Raw genomic sequence first — 12,361 nt, 5'->3', positions numbered from 1 at the left:
CGGTTCGACTGCTATCCGCCGAAAATTAGAATCATTACAATAGAGTTACCCGTCCTAATAAAAAAGCGTGTCCGACTAAAGTTAAAAAATTCCAACGGGTTTTGACTGTTTCCGGTGAGATATATGGACATCCGAGAAAACAAAACAGTTTTTCAAAGTGCTTCCACCGGGCCGACTGTTTATCATTTTAGTCAAAATTCGTCTTAATTCGTCACCCTCATAATCTAAACGGGCAGCCTCACAAACTAAAGTGGTATTGACACAAACTAAACCGACGTCCTCACAAACTAAATCGGTGGCATCACAACCTAAACCGTCGGTCCAACGGAAGCACTTTGAAATACCTTCGGGCCGCCTGTTTTTGGATGTCCATATTACATATATCTCCTCGAAAACAGTCAAAAACCATCATAACTTTTTAACTATAGTCGGGCCCGCCGTTTTGGTTAATTTTGAGAAAAGATGGCTAGTCTTGGAACGTGAGCGGTCAGAATGGCTATTTTAGTCATTTTCCCTTAATGATTTGGCTAGTACAAGGAATTGATCAAGTAGTGGATGCTGCAATTACATAATTATTAATTCTTTTTTATTCCGTTTACTTAATTATTAATGATTTTGTATTCCCTTTGACTAAAACTTGTAGATTTATAAAAGCAGTGGAAATTGTTTTTTGAAGTATTCATTTGTAATACATCTTAGAGACACAATCAAACACTTAAAACATGCTGATAATGTTATTGACATTACTGTTCTTGCTCATGCCATGTTCTAGCCATGGCCAATGCTCAAACACAAGTACAAGTACAACCACCTTCCAAAAAAACAAAAACTCCTTATGGATTTACTTACCAAAAATACCCCTCTTCATGATGGATATTATTATTCAAGTGTAGGGAATAACTCAGACCAAGTCTATGGTGTTTCTCAGTGTAAAGCTACTATATCTTCAGATGTTTGTGCCAAGTGTTTAAACTCATCCATGGGCTCGGGTTTGTTTGACGAATGCCTTGGATCCCCGGAACTAGAATCGATACAAAGTTTCTGCACCACAACAATCTCCAACAAGAATATAGTTGGAGTATGGAGCAACTCCTTAGCCTCTTCATTTGGAAACGAAGGATTGGATGACTCATCAGTGTTTTCAAAAGGGTTTTCGATGATGCAAGGTTTAGCAGCCACGGTTCCTTATCAACCGTTAATGTATCAAGCCGCTGAAGTAGATGTTGGGGTGGATGGGAAAAGGTATGGCTTGGCTCAGTGCGGAAGAGATTTGAGTAAGTTGAGTTGTCAAAATTGTCTGGAGGATAGATTACAGGCGCATAGATCGTATGTGGGGAATAGAACTGGATGGGAGATTCTTGGGACCGGTTGCAGCATGTGGTATTTTAACGTTTCGGATCCGTACAAGAATCTAGGCGTATATATGGTCGGGGTCGCCCCGTCGAATGTGCCAGCTGATAATCAATCTCCACCTGGAACAACTAGTGTTACCTCAGGTAACTTGCTATTATACAAACTTTGTGGTTTGTCCATAGTTTTTTTATTTATTATAAATAGTAATAAATTAAGTTAAGGGAGGAAACCATATTCGGATTAAGCACTAGGGAAATGAATATTAAGTTAAAGAAACCCTCGTGTTTCATCACTTCCATATATTGGCTCGAAGGTTAATAAACGGGCCAAGAGAATGTCTTGTCTGCCAAGGCTCTAGAGGTGCCCAACAGACCCTTCGAAGCACCTGTGTAGCCTTGGAAGACAAGGACACTCTTAGCTTGTTTATTCACATACAAGGTGGCAGTGCCAAGTCATTTTTAGTGGAATAATTGGTGTCTAAAGGTGCCTAAAGAGCTTTGTAGGTTCCCAACCGGATCTACACGAGATATCTCGTTCTACGTAGGTGCGGAATCCCTACGTAAGACGTTACGAGCGTAGAAGATGATACGAGTTAACACGATCGAACACACGTTACAATAAACAAATACTCGTTATATTGAAACCTTAAACACGTGATACGATGATCACTGATTACAGGACTCTCTGACTCGTAAACTCGAATAATTAAACTTCTTATTGATTAAGCCGTAACCTAATCAATATATATCACGACAACTTCGCCTGGCATGTTCAGGCGAAGTTGTCCCTAACTTCGTTTAGTTCACAAGTTCGCCTGTATCAGCGAACTTGTGAGCTAACTTCGCTTACATACAAAAACACAAATCTAACAAACTCGATTACAGACACTTGACACTGAACTACTGACATCATGCACCAACAGACTCCCCCTTGGCAGTAGCTTCATCTCTTTATCTTCAAGCACGTGTCTTGTAATCTTCAACAATCTTGAATCTTCATCTTTAAGCATTCACTCCTTCTCGTACACATACCGAAACAACTCTTTGATATTTCCCCGCTTCGTCTTTCCAAGCAGGAATATAAAAGATTTTCTTCTTATTCAGCACCTGCAGATCAGCTCGAGACAGGTTCACTAGATGCATCGGATCATAGACTCTCAGCAGCTCTTGTTCATCTTCGTCTTCTATCACTGCTTCAGCTGTCTCACAATCTACATACCACCACTTCAACTCTTTGAGCACATCCTTGGGCATTTGTTTCATCGGCACTTCTTTCAAACACCGGATCGGTTTATACTTTATAATCATCCAAGGCTTGCCATCTGCTCTCAACCCTCTATCTTTATCTTCGATAAGTTTTCCCTTCTGTGGTTTCAGCAGCTCAAACTTCTTTTCCTTTATACTCTCCTTCCATACTATCTTCCCGATGACTCTAGCCATATTATCATCACTTCGATTTATCAATCCCAATCTGGCTAAGTCTTTCACTTCACATTCTGGCAATGTGTTCAACGATCTCAACATTCTTTTGAAGTACTGAACGCCATCATATCTCTTAATCACAAAGAGCCTCAACTGCTCATCATATATCCAGCAAATAACCCCCTTTCTCGCTTCAGCATAGCCTCTAATGTTGTAACTCTTCTTAAACATTCTCTTAATCACAAAGAGCCTCAACTGCTCATCATATATCTAGCAAATAATCCCCTTTCTCGCTTCAGCATAACCTCTAATGTTGTAACTCTTCTTAAACATTGTAGGGACCGATGGTTTCTTCGTTTTGACGAACCACTGAGCATAGCCTTCTTTCCATCTAGGCTGCTCTTCCCATTCAGTCTCATCATTCCCAATCTCTTGACTCATATCTGCGTCATCTACTTCCAGAATCTCATGCTCTACATTTTCTTCTACTATCTCTCCCTCTTCTATATCATCATCAATAACAATCTCTTCTCCAATCTTCTCTATTTCTTCAACCGGTAATACATCATCATCACCTATGAACTCATCATCCATCTCCTCAACCTCCACTACCACCACATCATCACCACCAGCTGCAGTTGTCGACTCCCCCTGAGTTGTGGAAGTCCCAAGAGCTTGTACAGTTCTTGGCAACTCACCACCTGCACCTTTCGATGCATTGGGATCATCGTCTCTATCATTGCGCTTCTTCGTCCTCAACTCATCGCCTTTACAGCTCGTCTCCCTCTGAGATGCCAAGAACTCCTTCAAAGCATCTATGATTTTTCCATGTTCTACCAGCAGGGACGACTGCATCTGATTCTCTGTAACTAGGCGTTGAATAGCCTGGGTCTAGATAAGATTAATCCTTGACTGTTCTGCCACGACCCGTTCAAGTGTTGCTATTCGTTCTGAATCTGATAAGGTTGCATCGAAATCAAACCTCAGATGTGATATATCTTGAGTGTACTGAGGAGGGATTTCCGATGTAACCGGGACCTCAGAAGTAGGCAAAGACGTAACCGCAGGTGGTATCGTCACCGATAACCCTGCAGTGGCCACAACCGTCGACTCAATAAAATGTGCCACGAACTCCGTTGGAGTAAGAGTTGGAGGTGGCAACGATATGATTTCCAGAGCCGAAAGTTGGAAAGTAGTTGGTGGGAGGCCAAAGACAGATGAGGTAGCCACCACGGGAACATCCGTGGCGCTTGGCCTCGTAACTTGTAATGTTGAGGGAACCATTGTCATACCGGACAGTGCGGGTGGGGTGAAAAGTACCACCCTCGAGCTCTCACCAGCTCCCGATCCTGCACCTGCCCGTTCCCTTCTTGATCTGCGAATCAACTGTTGAACTTCTTCTTCATAGTCGGACTCGCTATCATCATCAGTTCTCTTCCTTTTCCCATGAGTCCGTTCATGTGTTACCAAAATCCGTCTTGCTTCGGCCACTTCATCATCAGAATCTGAGCCAGCCACCGTTGTAGCTGCCCTAGTAACATTCACACCCGAAACATGTGCAACAGAGACTTGCACAATCTCCTCTGGATCAACCTTCTCCATGTCAAAAAATCCTTGACCGCCAAACTCTGCGTCAAGGTCAACGTTCTCCTCCGGTGACACAACAGGAGCAGCAGGTATAGCTTGAGGTGCTACTGCCTGTTGTGGTGCCAGGTCCCGAAACTCGTCCCCTCGAGCAGGCACATACCCCGGGTGGATCAAGTACCCGAATAGTGGAGTATGTCGAGGACGGAGCTCAGGTTTGCTCCTCGCACTGGAGGATCTGCATTGGGCAAAGATCCTTTTGCTCACACTTTCTACGTATCGGATTGGTCGGCGCTGAGGTAGCGTTGGAGCAACATGATTCAAGATCATTTGGAGAAATCTTGGATACATGATAAATCTCTCACGCGCCACCGCTCTTCTTTGTCGATCGATCTCGTAGAAGACCATCTGACTAAAGCTGTAACGCTTATTATAAGTCAGAGCAGTCATCGCCGACTGCATGGTCGCGCCCATGCCATAAGTGCCCGCCTTTCTCCCTGACATGCATACAATCATGACATGCATGAGAAAGCGCCACTGGTCAAGTAAGAACCCCTTCCTTCTCTGGGTATCTCCCAAGGGACCAGAGTATCCCATCCTTAGAAATGCTCCATCACGGAAAGGAGCCACAAAATCTGTCGGGTCATCCCTCGTCTCATCTCCAAAACGTAATGCCGCCCGGATCTGTTCAGATGAGAACTGAACAATGTGATTGTTGACTGTTGCGCGCATCACCGGGGGCTCGACCCTACAGTCATATTCCACGGTCTGCCAAAAATCCTCAATGTTTGGTAAGGATATTGGCAGTGTTGTCGTAATCGCGTGGAATATACGCGAGCATAGTAAGAATGTGATGATTTCGCGGAAATCATCAACTCCGCTCGCCTCCGGGTCTAATGTTATATACATGTTGTGACCCGGGAAGAACTGTCTCTGGTTATCACCACCGTCATCTCCGCCTGCACCACCTACAGCAGCCATATATGCATCAAACAGACTAAGTTAGATACACGTCAACGCAAATCACAAGTTCGACTGCTACCATGAGCGAAGTTGTGATATATTTTGTATAGGCGAAGTTAAAGGTGGGGCGAAGTTGGGAAACAACTTCGCTTCAACTTTAACTTCATCTGTTAACTGTTAAGTAAAAAGGTCCATGCGAAGTTAATGGTAACTTCGCCTAACCACAACATTGCCTCATAAACTGTTTCAAAAATAATTATCAGGCGAAGTTACAGATAACTTCGCCTAAACTGTAACTTCGCCGAATATGAAACGGCATCAGTTAGGTTTATCGAACGACGTGATTTGGTCAATTTTGAGCTTACGGATTTCGGAAAACCAGGTTTTAAGATGATCTATACGATTAATTTGATTAAGAACACGTAAAGATACGTTTGAAAATCGGTTGTTAAGGGTTCAAAAAACGAGGACGTGAAACGGGTCGAATCGACCGATGATAAACGTTAATGAACATGAACAATCGATTCGATTATCCTACACACCTTTAAACGGATTAGAAATTGTTGGTGCATGATGTCAGTAGTTCAGTGTCTAGTGTCTGTAATCGTGTTTGTAATGTTTTATGTTTTGTATAAGCGAAGTTGCTAACAAGTTCGCTGATATGGGCGAACTTGTTAGACAAGCGAAGTTAGTGACAACTTCGCCTGAACATGCCAGGCGAAGTTGTCGTGATTATATAAGGTTTTGTTTACGGCTTATTCGATATAGATTAGTTAACAGTTTACGAGTTTTCGTGTATTCGAGTCAGAGAGAGTCTGTAATCAAGTGATCTTCGTATCACGTGTTTAAGGTTGGTATACAACGTGTTTGATTATCGTGTGTTAACCGTATTGTTTTCTATACTCGTAACGTCTTACGTAGGGATTCCGCACCTGCGTAGTACGCGATATCTCGTGTAGATCCGGCTGGGAACCTACAATTGGTATCAGAGCATTTGCTCGATTGTGTGGTTCGGGATTATCACGCGGGTATAGAAATCGTTCTGTTCGACTATTCGCGGGACGAGTTTTCTGAGTTTTTGTGTCATACTCATCTCCTACAAGCTTAAACAACCCATAACACCTTCACAAACCTCGAAAAACCCAGAAATCTAATCTGCAGAAACTTCGTGTTCATCAGGCGAAGTTGCCGTCACTGTTACTAGGGTTTCGGCGAAGATATAAGGTTAAGCGAAGTTATCCACAACTTCGCCTACCTTTTCAAGTTCGCTTACCTCAAGCGAAGTTACCTACAACTTCGCCTACCTTCCAAGTTCGCCCAACTTAAGCGAAGTTATTCTCAACTTCGCCAATCCGGCGAATTTAAGAAAGTGAGCGACGTTACAAATTCACGCGAAGTTAAACTTTAAGCGAAGTTATCCACAACTTCGCCTACAGAGCTGTTTGAAAATAAAATTTTTGATTTTCGGATTTCTTTGAGTTTTGAGAAAGATGTCTTCGATAAACATTACTGAACTGGTAAAGACTACAAAGGCACCCAAGATGCTTAAGAAAACGGATTATGTAGCGTGGAAAGATCGTTTTGAACAATATGTCAAGTATCAAGATGCCAAGATGTGGGTGTGTATACAAGATGGTTACATTCCACCTACTACTGAGTATGAAGGTCGTGATCAGATCAAGAAGTACAAAGAGATGGAAGATGAAGAGAAGAAAATGTATGAAGCCGAAAGCAAAGCTCATGCAGCAATTACAATGGCTCTTCCACAAGAGATTTTGCACACTTTCAGAAAGTATAAGACTGCTAGAGAACTTTGGGAAGCTCTTGAAAACCGTTTTGAGGGCAATGTGGGAATACGTGCTTCGAAGATTAAACTTCTAAAAACCCAATTCTCGGTCTTCAAGTATCTGAAAAATGAATCACTTGATGATATCATCACTAGATATTATCATCTGATGACTGAACTCAGCAACTATTCAATTGCAATACAAAGAAGATGAGATTGTTGAGAAGCTTCTTGATGCTCTCCCACCAAATTGGGAGATGTATACAGTGTTGATGAGAGAAGATAAAGACTTTGCTGACTATGACCTTGAGATAGCAGTTAACAAGCTAAGAACGTTTGAACTGAACATGGTATAAAAGGAGACACCTACCGATCAGGTTCAAGATCCGGGTATGTATGGGGCAAAGGTTAACTCAGGATCAAGTTCGAAAACTGAATCATCTGCTTATTACTCTAAGGGAGAGTCAGGCGCGAGCTCAACACATGAGGGACATGTATCTCTCAACATGAACGGTGATGTGTGCTATGTAGCTGGAGGGTCAAATGCTTCTCAACCTCAAGCGACCAAGAGTAGTTATTCCCCAAGTGTTTCAAACAACAACTACTCGAAGATGCCCATGAGTGTCAAATCTGCTGAACAGCAGTTTGCTCTCTATGCATCTTTTATTGCTTCGTATGAGAACTACATTCAGGGTAAGATCGTTGATCCTGCAGTTTTGGATGAAGACTATGACCAGATCGACGCTGATGATCTGGAGGAGATGGATTTGCAGTGGCAGATGACCATGATAGTGAGAAGGGTAAAGAGGTTCATGAAGAAGACTGGCAGGAAGTTTGTCGGTGAGAGGCCAGGGTTTGATAAGACGAAGGTTCGCTGCTACAACTGTCAGCAGAATGGCCACTTTGCAAAAGAATGCAAGAATGAACGTGTAGAACGCAGTCAGAACAGATCTACACAGCAAAGTGGTAGTGGTAATGACTATAGAGCCATGATTTCCAGACAGAACGAAGAGTACAACTGGAATCTGCATGTTGAAGAAGTATTTGAACAGGCCAACTTGGCAAACATCGAAAATGCAGATAGTGAGAAAGGAACTGGCGAAAATGAAGCGTACATGGCAGATGCAGCAGACCAGCTCTCCGAGGTAAGTACCGAACTTCCTTGTACTAAGTGTGAACATCTGTCTGAACAACTGACAACTCTAACTGATCAGTTTGTTAGTTTGGATGCGCAATATAAAACTTTAAAAGAAGATCATCATTTCACTAAAGCTAGAGAAAATAGTTACAAAGTAAAAATTAAAGCTAGTGAAACAGATATTAAAAGTCTTAAAGCAAAGCTTGCTGAAAAAATTAAAATGATTGATCTTAGCTATGAGGTTCTAGAAGAAAAAACCAAACTAATAGCTGAAAGAGAAAAACAGATAGCTGATCACCAGGTAAAAGTGGTGGAACTTAACAGGAAACTGGAGCAATTCAGAAATTCCTCCGCTATACTTGATCACCTCGTTAGTGATCAAGGTTCCCCAAAAAGGGGAGGAATTGGTTATCATGAAGTTCCACCACCTTTCAATCATAATTACACTTTTAACCCTAGTAATCAGAAATCTGTCGATGTTGACTATGTCAGACAGTTCCAGTTCAAGTTACCGCTAAAGAACCAGAAGTGAGTAAGCCTGTTGCAAGTGTTAAGATTTCTGCTCCGAGTCCTGTCTCATCTAACTCGGACAAATCCTCTGAGTCGAGTGAGACAAATCAAGAGGAAGTGTTACCAAAGAGTGGAGAGAAAAAGAAAACATCTGAAAAGAAGTCTCCACTAAACCCGTATGTCCCACCATATGTGAGACAAACGGGCAGTAATACAGCCTCAACATCTAAGACAACTTTTGATAAGAAAGTTGAAAACAGGTGTTGTTTTAGATGTAATCAACAAGGACATCTTGTTGCTGATTGCCCTCTGAAGCAAAAATTCAGAGGTGTGAGGCCTTTAAAAACTGAGAAAAGAGCTAACAGTAGTCAATTTAATGATAAAACTGAAAACCCATCGAATTTCAGAAAATGGACTAATCCAGGTTTTCAAAGAAATATATCTCAGTTTTTCACTGGTAACACCCAAACCATAACTAATAATTCATTTAATTCAAGACGGTTTGGATGGCCTCATAGACAATCCACAAGAAGGTATCCTGTTAGGACTCACAGAAATGATTATGATACTAACTTTGGATAGCCAAGGTACGGGATGTATCGACCCAAGACCAATCGGTCTTGGGTCCCCAGATTTTAACTCTCTGCTTTAATCGTGCAGGAACAGTTGAACAGGGCTGCCAACAATCAATGGGTTGTGGATAGCGGCTGTTCCCGGCACATGACGGGTAACAAGAAATTGTTACAAGACTGGAAACCTGTTCAAGGTGGTAGAGTGAGTTTCGCAGGAGAGAGCGGTGGAAAGATCACAGGAATTGGGATTGTGACTAACGGGAAGATGACGCTAGAGAAAGTTAACTTTGTTGAAGAATTGAAGCACAATCTGCTGAGTGTTTCGCAGATCTGTGACAAGGATTATACCGTGCATTTCACGAAGAATGAGGCGATAGTGTTGTATCCTGGTTTTAAGATACCAGAGGACTGGATTGTTATGAAGGCTCCAAGAGTGAAGAATACGTATATCATGGATATGAGGTCTACTGAAATGGCCACTGAAGAATCGTGTCTTTTGTCGAAAGCGACTGAATCAGAGTCCGAATTATGGCATAGGAGAATGGGGCACATTCATCTTCGTAAGATGAACTACCTTGTCAAAAATGGGCTTGTGTTGGGGGTTCCCTTGAAGAATTTCAACTTCGAAGACAAATGCTTATCATGCAAGAAAGGAAAGCAACACAAGAAATCCCATCACACCAAGAAGGTCAATTCAATTGTCAGTACCCTAGAATTACTTCATATGGATCTCTTCGGTCCCGTGAATGTAAAAAGTCTAGGAGGAACATCGTACTGCTTGGTGATTACTGATGATTTTTCTCGATACTCGTGGGTATATTTCCTGAAGTCGAAGGATGAAACTGTTCAGATGGTAATAAATTTGATTACCAAAGTTGAGAACATTATGGGAAAAAGAGTTAAATACATCAGGAGCGACAATGGGACTGAGTTCAAGAACTATCAGATAGAGATCTCCTGCCTACAGAAGGGGATTGAACACCAATACAGCGCACCGTATACTCCGCAACAAAATGGAGTGGCTGAGAGGAAGAACAGAACTTTAATTGAAGGAGCCAGAACCATGCTGGCTGATTCGCAACTTCCTGTGGTGTTTTGGGCTGAAGCTGTTGCAACAGCCTGTTATATCCTTAATAGAGTGTTAACTGTTAAAAGATTAAATAAAACCTGTTATGAACTAATGCATGGGAGAAAGCCCAACTTGAGTGGTCTTGAACCATTCGGGTCCCCGTGTTCGATATTAAAGACCAATTCAAAATTTGGTGAAGTAGCCGACGAAGGAATCTTAGTCGGATACGTTGTTGGGACTCCCAACAGACGGGTCTTCAATACATCGAACAGCAAGGTTGAGGTGGTGTGTAACACTGATATCACAAGTTACAAATGACCAAAACCAAGCACGGGACCCTCTGGGGTTTTCGACTATGATAGACTCTTTAAATCTTTTAACATACCTTATTTGGATTTTGTAGAAGTTGAGGAAAGAATTGCTACGAAGATGATATGCGATGAGGAAGACACTTTGGTGCAACGACCACAGTATGATGAATGTCAGCCTTCCTCGTCAAATGCTGTCAATACCCCTGCTGCCTCTACTGAAGAGGAATTCATCAATCCGTTTCACTTTCAACATCAATCAACCATGGATGAGCTATCTTCGAACTTGGAAGATAATCTAAATGTCAGTTCGGTTCCGACTACGAGAATTCACAAAAATCACCCGTTGGAGAATGTGATAGGTGATCTGTCCGCCGGTGTACAAACAAGAAAAAGCGTGAATGAGCACACCTGTGTTTACACAAGCATTAAAGACACGGGCATTATCAACGAATGCTTGTACACCTGCTTCATCAGCCAGATTTAACCAAAGAACTATCAAATGGCTCTTAAGGACAGCTCGTGGGTCGAAGCCATGCAAGAAGAGTTAGCTCAGTTTAAGAAAATGGAAGTATGGAATTTGGTTGAAAAACCAAGAAATGTGCATGCGATTGGCACGAAGTGGGTCTTCAAATGTAAGAGAGATGAGAAAGGGGTTGTTATCAGGAACAAGGCGAGGCTGGTTGTTAAAGGCTTTAATCAACAAGAGGGGATTGATTACAATGAGGTGTTTGCTCCTGTGGCAAGATTGGAAGCCATTCGGCTGTTTTTGGCATTTGCTGCTCATAAGGAGATGAAGGTTTTTCAGTTGGATGTGAAGAGCGCGTTCCTAAATGGTAAAGTCGATGAGGTTGTGTACGTTGAGCAACCTCCGGGTTTTCCTGACCCTGACTTTCCCGATCACGTGTACAAGCTAAGTAAAGCGCTGTATGGACTACATCAGGCACCTCGTGCCTGGTATTCAACCTTATCAGATTACTTGCTTGAGAATGAGTTTGAAAGAGGTAAGATTGATAGCACGTTGTTCTTCAAGAGAAAAGGAAGCGACTTTCTGCTGGTGCAAGTCTACGTGGACGACATTATCTTTGTTGCATCAAAGGTCGCCATGTGTCAGGAGTTTGAGGCCGTCATGAAGAAGAGATTTGAAATGAGTGCTATGGGTGAACTAACTTTCTTTTTAGGATTGCAGGTTGATCAGAAGAAAGACGGGATGTTCATTCATCAGACGAAGTATGTCCATGATGTTCTCAAACGCTTCAAGATGGAGGACAGCACTCCATATGATACTCGAGTCTGCGTCAATCACAAATTGGGTGCTGATTCAGACAATGATGCAGACGTGGACCCAACCCAATACCGGGCTATTATAGGTTCTTTAATGTACTTAACTGCTTCTAGGCCTGATATAATGTTTGCTGTTTGTCTTTGTGCACGCTTTCAGGCAAACCCAATAGAATCTCATTTGAAGGGTGCGAAGAGGATACTGCGGTATCTCAAGGGCAAACCGAAGCTGGGGTTGTGGTACACGAGCATACACGAGCCCGTGAGTGTTCTGATTCCCGTGAAGATAGCGTGACAAGACACTGCAGTGATCCAGATTCGGGACTTGCAGTTATTTTCTACTTGAAGTTGTGTATATACATGTTAGATTAAAAAA

The 12,361-nt window shown here is 42.3% G+C and overlaps 1 pseudogene; it reads left to right on the top strand.

The window, feature by feature from the left end:
* The first annotated feature begins 543 nt into the window (after window positions 1-543).
* LOC143590653 (antimicrobial ginkbilobin-2-like protein) overlaps window positions 544-12,361 on the top strand; it is a 34,160-nt pseudogene continuing 22,342 nt past the window's right edge.

The sequence above is a fragment of the Bidens hawaiensis genome, unplaced genomic scaffold (genome assembly GCF_021521415.1).
Source record: "Bidens hawaiensis isolate Kalapana, Puna unplaced genomic scaffold, B.hawaiensis_p1.1 tig00038709_1, whole genome shotgun sequence".
NCBI classification, from domain to species: Eukaryota; Viridiplantae; Streptophyta; class Magnoliopsida; order Asterales; family Asteraceae; genus Bidens; species Bidens hawaiensis.
The sequence above is the reverse complement of the archived record's forward strand: the minus strand, read 5'-3'. Positions and strand labels throughout refer to the sequence as shown.